The sequence below is a fragment of the Cornus florida genome, unplaced genomic scaffold (genome assembly GCF_030987335.1).
Source record: "Cornus florida cultivar Cherokee Brave unplaced genomic scaffold, ASM3098733v1 CherokeeBrave_3.0.0_Hap2_Chr06, whole genome shotgun sequence".
Classification (NCBI taxonomy): domain Eukaryota; kingdom Viridiplantae; phylum Streptophyta; class Magnoliopsida; order Cornales; family Cornaceae; genus Cornus; species Cornus florida.
Genome location: NW_026775576.1, coordinates 28,907,702 through 28,916,355, shown reverse-complemented (window position 1 = coordinate 28,916,355; position 8,654 = coordinate 28,907,702).

Here is an 8,654-nt window from a genome sequence, read left to right as displayed (position 1 = left end):
AATACTAGTGTGTGTCATTAATTGAATCAACAAGCATGGAAGACTAGATAAGTCTATATTGTTTAGACAAACTAGTGAATAACACACCATATCAAATTGAGCCATTAATCATTCTTTTAAGTTCATAATAAATACACATCATTAAATTAGAGAAATATACTACTTGCGTTAATAAGTATGGAACATCAAACAAGCATGGACTGTTCTTCCATCTAGGAAAGTAAAGCAACTACACTAAAACTAAGTTAGGGACATGAAAATTAAACTAATTAAACTAAGGAAGAAGCACAATCCATCAAGAAATGAGTATGAACCATAAAATAAACCTCAAGAGTATTCCATTTAAGCACCATGCCTTGACCATCACTAGATTCATAGCATCAACACACATAGATATGCATCAATATCCCAAAACCTAAAGATAAACACATGAACATCTATTCTAGCATACATAGACATATGAATAGAATGAAATGATCAATTGAAAGTATTAAACTACGTAAATTAAGGTAGAAACAAGATTTATATATATATATCAAAGGTCAAGACAAGAATTACAACACTAATCCCCATTAATTACAAAGCATCAAGGTCTAGGAGGCATGCTTAGGGCTAGCTCTAGCCCCAAGAAGATGTTTAGCCACTCATTAATGTTGTCATCCAACCCTTAAGGGCTATCTCCATGGTAGAAATGATCTTCTTCCTCCTTGGTGGGAACCCTAGAAGAGAGGAAAAACTTTCCCGATTTGTGTATATTTCATTTTAATTTCTAGCCAAGTCTCATTAATCTCTCTTCTTTTACTCAAAATAGCCAAAATCCTTATATAGGTAGCTCAATGTCACACCCAATGGTTAGACCTCGTGCACTAGGACCTCTCAATGATTGCACCATGAGCACACATTTAATTTGGCTTGAAATTAACTTTTCATGCAATTCGAGGCAGTTCGATCGATCTCAAGGCTAGTTCGATCGAGCGAACCTTGGCGGTACCTTTTTGGAATAAAGACAAGGTTGAGATATTTTTAGGAAGAGGACAGAAGTGGTAGGTGAGGATAAGATCAAAGATATTCGATCGATCGAAGAATTGTTAGATTGATCTAAGAAGGCATTTTACTAAGGATAAGGACAAAGGGCTCGATCCATCTTGGCATTATTGGAACGATCACTGTGTGATCGATCTGAGCTTTGTTCGATCGATCGAAGAGTGCTTCCTTTCACCAACTTGCTTCCACTTTGCTCATTTCTTCCATTGAGCTTGAGATTGCGTCTTTTATGCTCTAATTTAGCTGGATTAACTTATTTTAGGGATAAGTGCCTGAAAAGGGAAATAACATGAAATTAGACTAAAATGGGAAATTAAGATAGGATAAGGTACTAGAACGTTCAAGCTTAAAGGGTTTAAATGCGCACTTTACAGTGCTTATCACACATCAACGACGACGGTGATGGCAAATTTATTGTAGGAGTCTCTCAAGTTGTAGAGCCAAAGCCTACTTGTTACTACTCTCCATGGCTATAAATTAATAATTTTCTCTCTACATATACATACAATAGGAGAAAAGTATATAGTTAGGAATCGAAACCGAATCCGGTTCGGTTCCATACCTATACAGTTTTGATTCCAGTTTTTTTCTTAAGGAACCGTTGTGAACGGTTCCTGTTCCGGTTCCAACCAGAACCGTAAGGAACCGAACCGTATGCACCCCTAATATTATTGTTCCTACACTGATGCATAGGGTTTTATGACCTTGGCTTTTGGGATTGTGATGTGTGAGCTACGTGGTAGACTTAGGTTTTCGAGGAATAGGTTATCCATGATAAGGACCTTGATTTGGTGTTGTGACTTTTCTTGTATAGCCTTGTAGTAGGTATGGTTGAAAATAGAATAGGTTTATGTGTGATTCCTTGTAATGGAGTCTAGTTTTGTGACCGTTGATGGCTTCTTTAGGGAGTTTGGCTTTTGAGTTATTTTGAGAGACTTGTCGGCACGTAGGGTTTTTGATTCGTTCGGGTTTGTCACATTGGCAATAGGTGACTATTTTGTTGTGACATCTCTATTTGATTCTCTTAGAGATAGATTTTATTTAAAGGATAGGTTTGAGGAGTGATGCTTGATTTGAGACTCGTAGTGTTAAGGAGACTTAACGTATAGAATTTTTAGTGTATTATCTTGTGATAAGGGTCATTGTGACTTGGGAGATATTGTTATTTTTATGATTTTGCGGAGTTTGATCCATTATCACTTGAGGGCACAGACTTGTCAGGCTTTGAATTCGTGTTTGATAGTTGGTTGATAGTGATGTTTTGAGGAGTCCTTGATTTGATTAAAGCGACTTGATTTAGAGATTCTATGATTTTGAGTTGTCAGTTTTCTTCGTATTAAGGATTTAAGGCCCCTGAAGTGTGACGGTGTCTATGACAGTATTGTCAGAGTTTTGGGATTGGCTATGATAGTCTGGCCGAATGTCTTCGTACCGTACCCCAACTCTCACAGGATGTCTAGTTACCACAATGCTTTTGGCAATAATTGTTTTGTGGCATTAATGTCATTTGTGTAGAGAGATTTCACGGGTAGACTTAGTGGGGCCGTGTTATGAACTAGGGTTATATAATGTCATGCAACCGTACAAAATTGTGTGTTATAGGTGGGTGCTAGTTGCCGTCAATGCTACCTTTCTGACGAGTAAGTATGGGTGGGCTCTAGACACTGTCATGCTACCATACATTTGAGTACATTGTGGGCAGGTTCTTGTTGCAATTCATTCTGCCATATTGCCTTTTTCGAGATACCTTATGTGATACCCCTCAGATCCGGGACATGGGTTGATCAGGCCTAAGCCCAAACCCGAGGTAAATATCAAACAATTAATATTTAAAATGAGCACGGAATACAAAAAATGAAATATGAAATAAATAATTAAGAGCTGAAAGAAATCTAAGTTTAAAAATCCTTGAATAACTAAAATTAAAATCCAAAAATCCAATCCTCCATAAAACCTCCAATAATTAACAACTGGGGAATCCATCTCTAGTGGACCCTTAATAAAATCCAAATTAAAATGTAAATAACTGAAAAAACATCCAAAGTTAAACCACGGAGAGAAGTCATACGTCGTCGGAAGAGTAAGTGATAGTCTCTGCTTAGCATGATCAATCCTAAGACTGGAACTGTCGAATACTTGAAAAATAGACGTGGGTTAGGCCCACGAACAAGTTCTATCCTACTAAAATCCGAAAAGAGACTCGATACGCATGTACATCCTAAACAACTCAACAATAACTATGTAGTCCATACAAATATATATATATATCCACACTATGGGACTCTCACTAGACTATGACGAGGGTTTTAACTTGAGTAGAAGGCAATATGCAAAACGGACCTGAGTTGGCATGACTACCTAAGCCTAATAGGGTATACCTCAACCAATATAGCCAGCTACGCATCCTACTGCATATACGCTCCCTAACCGTCAACTCTGAGACTCAAGCTCATATTGCAGTACCACAAAAATATATTTAAAGTCTTATCCTATCCATCCATAAGAAATCCAGTAAGCCGTTCAGCTTGTTCAGCTGCTCTAACTTACATATCCATAGCAAGTAATCTAGTTAGTCATTCAACTTTGTTTCAGCTGATCTGACTTAAATATAAGTAGGATTTATTTTATAATCCATTCCCTTATTCCGTATAGGTAGGATTTAGTATTTTGAAACTAATCCGTCCCTAGTATGCCACCGTCCCATACCGGTGCATACAATCCATCCATCCTATAGTTGATAATACAGATAACAAAAGTAAATATCAACTAATCCTTACATCCAACAATTGATAATTAAAATATTAAATATAAACATCAATTGTTCCATACTAAGCATGATAAAATTCTGTAATTTAACAGGCTTATTTGATACAACTCCGCACAGTCCAATAATTGATAATACAGATCCTACATGTAAACATCAATTAATTCCAAATAAGCATAATAGAATATATAAATTCACATGGTTATTTATAACACTGGAACATGATTTAAACTACAAAATCATTTTTGAAAAATTGCTTAAACAATGATGAGCAATTTTAATCCTCCACATCTAAAACAGTATAACAATTTGTGTAAGAATTTTATACTGTTCAAACTATAATACAAGGTGGTTAATTATGCATTAACAATGCTCTTAGGAGTTTTAAATAAGCTCAAGACACCTCTGAGAACCTCCAGTATAGCTTCTAATTAAACTGGAACATCAAAATCCAAGTACAGGAGTAAAATCCATCACTGAAATTAAAAACAAATTGAAAATCCACAAAGGAGCAAGCTCCAAAAAGATATAGAGCAGGCTCCAATTTAAGGTAGAGGAGGCTCAAATTTTAGGTAGAGTAGGCTCCACTCCCTTAGAGCACCTCTACATCATGTGGAGTCGGCTCCACTTCGATGGAGCCGCCTCCATTGAAGGGTGAAGCCGCCTCCACTCTTCCCAGCCTTCGTCTTCCCCGACGCCGGCTGTTTTCTGACTTCCTGATAGTCCTTGCTAAAGTTCCTAACCCTCTGTTCTAGGTTCCAAACAGTCCTAATAATTTATTAAATTCATTATGCATCAATTAACATTAATTAAAACATGAATTATGCAAGGAAATTTACAAACAACCAAACACCAATTCATGTAAAGGCATACTGTTATAATTGAAATTAACATGCGAACCAGATTAAACCAGATTAATCTTTAATGTCTATTTACTCCTAGAGTTATGTTGGGCATGTAAAAAACACAAGTCAAAGAGAGAGAGTTAGGAATAGAACTTGCCTTTGAGGTTTCGGTTCAAAACCTCAGCGTCGTCTTCCTAAAATTTCCGGCGATTCCTACTGTTCCCGACTCCTCTGTTGCCCTTGGTTCCAACCACGAATAATACTCCTTCCGTCTCACCCTGGTCTGACCTTAATCCATGGCCTAAGCACTAACCAGTTCTCTCTATTTTCTCCCAAGTCCCTCTCTGTTTTCCTCACAATTCTCACTATTACGTCTCTCTGCCTGTATGTGAGTAGGGTTTTTGTCTTAAACCTTAGACAGACATCATATATATATATATATATATGTATATAGGCGTCTCTAAAAATCGTAGTCCACTTAGAATTGGAGATTTAAAACCCTAAATCAAATTCTATTCAGCCGCAACGTGAAACCCTACTTCTATTAGAACGTTTAATTCATTAATCCACATAAGCATATAATTAAGTCAATTAAAGAAAAAAAATAAAATATAATTAAATAAGCAATTAAATATACCATTTAATCAAACAATTTAATTAAATCAAATAATCCAAATAAGCCAACTAATTCAAATAATAATAATTAATTCAAATAACCAAGCAACAAAACAATTAAATAATTAAAAATGCAACAAAATATTTACTTAAAATACAAGGACTATCATTTTTAAAGAAACTGCGAGCGAATAACATCCTCCCATTCCCAAGTAGATTCAGCCTCATTGTGATGACTCTACTGAACATGCACTAAAGGGATAACCTTATTACGAAGAATTTGATCCCGAAGGTCGACAATACGACACGGTGGCTCCAAATATGTTGCATTCGGCTGCAACTCAATCTCCCCAACATCGATATGTTGATACCAATCCTCATCTCACAGAAATTTCCACAACATGGAAACATGGAACACATTGTGCACACGAGCCAAATTATCCGGAAGTGCCAATCGATAAGCTACAGCTCTAACTCAATCCGTAATCATGAATGGACCGACAAACCATGGCGATAACTTCCCTTTCTTACCAAATCATATGTAATGACCCGGTCATTTTTCTTCCTTTTCTTTTCCTCAGATTTTAACGTATATTTTTTTTTTCGTTGTCTTTTCCTTTTTGGGTTATGTATTTCATCACTTGATGTCGTCTCGAGTGCTCTGGAATGATTTCTGAGACTTTTTTCCTTAGATTGACAACTTCCTTTGTGGATTGTGTCATTTCCATATTTTATTTTTTCCGAACACTATTCACATTTTGTTTTTTTTTTTTTTTTTCGTTTATCTTTTTTCCTTGCACAACTTCACTTTTTGTGCTCGGATTTGATTCCGGTTTTGAATGCATTCATGATATTTGATTTCTATGATAGTGGTATTTTTACTTTTCTAGAAAAGCATGTTGATTGCTTACTTCTTTCATAAAGGGGCATTAATGCATATTTTAGTGTAATTATTCTTAACTTGTGGGGTTTTAGTGTAATTAAATAAAGTAATTATTTTTCATCTTGGGGACCATTTTGTAATTAAATTTTGAAGATATTTTCAAAAAGGACCTTTTTGTAATTTTTGAAAAGTGTGACAAGTGTCACACTCTCATTGGTCCACTTGTTGACATTTGTGTGGAAACACTTTAATGTATTGGATGATGACATTTGGAGGGTGAGGATTCACCCACTTGTTGGTCTAGGATTAGTGCACTTGTTGGCTTGGATGGTTGACAAGTGTAGGTGTGGGATTAAGCCTAGGAAGGAGCCATGGATTGGTGACAAGTGTAGGTTCACAATTTAATCTTGCAAATATCTTTGGGCAACTTTGGGATTACGGTTTTAAAGGAGGATTTTTGTATAATTGACCTTAGATGTGTGTGTTGACCATGGTGTAAGAGCACATAGTGAGTGGAGGATTTCTATTTCCTCCACTCACACTTAACCACATTATTTCATTCTCTTCCTTATAAGAAAACCCTAGCCTCCATGGATGGAGCTTGAAGCCTTAGGTATTGACCTTGATCTTTGAGGCCCTTCCACTTACTTTAGACCATAAATGTTGGAATACTTTTTGTTCCCCTCATCCTCCTCTTCAAAACCCTTGAAGGATCTAGCCTAACTCCTAGTTTTACTTTGGTATCTAGAGATTCAATTCTCTAGTGAGGTATTGATCTGTTATTTTGAAGTATTTTTATGTCATTATTGAGTGTTTTACATGCATGGAAGAGAAGGACTTGTATTTTGCTCTTAAACTGTTTCAACTTGAAATTAATCTTTTCAAATTAAATATAGAATATGAAAATATACTCAATTATCTTTCATTTAGTTTTGGTTTCATGTAATTTAGATTTAAAATGAATTAGTTATGAATTTTTGAAGTTGCAAGCTAGTTGTTGGAAATTTGAAGCTTTTCCTTTTTGGTCCGGAAATGAATTTTTATATGGAGCTGTGGTGCTTCAATTGCCTTGGAAGTTTTACTGGAACTTCCACCATGGGTTTTACACTACTCAGAATTTTTTCAATATTTTAGAGCATTTCTAAATTGTTTTAAAAAATCCGAAACTATCTATTGTCCATGTTTTTATTGTAACTGGAAAACATATTTTTAGATGATTTATTTCACTAACCTTTTGACATTAGATCATAGCTTAAATTTCTAGTTTTACACTCTCATATGTTTACTTCCAAAATAAATTAGGTTTGCCCAATTTGGATGTCAAATGAATTTTTCATGAATTTTCAAAGTTGGAAGCTACAGGCTAAAAATGTGTTTTCTGGGCAGAATTTGTTTCAAAGTTGTGGGTCAAAACTGTTTCAATTGGGAAAATATTTTGTTAAACTAAATTGATATTATCAAATTACAGTGTTTAAGATTTCATTGGGCTTTAGATTCATTCAATTTGGGTTAAAATTGAATTTTTTATGAATTTTACAAGTTGAAGGTAGTAAGCTGAAAAATCTGTTTTGCGGACCGAAAATTTGGGGCGATTTCATTTCGGTGGTAATTAGGATTTTCATTCCAATTGAGGTAGGGAATGTTTTAGGATTTTTTGTGTGTTGTATTGTGTGTTTGCCATAATTATACAACATCTATGTATGCCTTGTATCAAATCTAGAAAGTTAGTAATTTTTATTTTTTTTGTATAAGATTTAAAATTTATGATGATGTATAACTTTGATTTGAATTGTAACATGATAGGAAATTTTGCTTAGATATGTTGGTTAACATATATTAAATTTGGATCATTTGATTAAGAATTACAACTTTTATTTAATATTTATCTTTAGTGAAAGTTTAATTCACATAGTTGTATCAGGCATTAAATCAAGTTGTAATGTGGTATTTAAATAGGCCTTGGCATGTTCTCTAACATATATTAAATTGAGGGCATTTGGAATTGTTTAAAAATCTAGAGGAAATTAATTAATTAGCTTGATTAATTTTGTTTTAAATGTTTTAATCACTTAATTTGTTATTTGATGTTATATATATGATAACCATGACATGTCTTTCAATATATATTAAATTGAGATTATTTGGATTAACTTGGAATTTAGATAATTTAACTATTTATGTTTAATTAAATTCTACTTTATTACTCCATGGATTTAATTACATTTTGGAAGTTATTTCTATATTTAAATCATGAATTGGGATTTGATGTATGTTCACCTGATTACTTTTAAGCATTGGATAACATAGTTGTTACTTTTATATTCATGAGAATATGTTTTTCCTTATTGAATATATTGTTGCTATGTGTAAGGAATTGCACACTTTGTATTTGACATCTTACATGCCATAGTAGTTGTGAATTTTGTGCTTGGTAAATAGTTGATATCTTATATATACATGTTGATATATATACGTTGTTGCACAATTTGTTGATTTTGGAAAC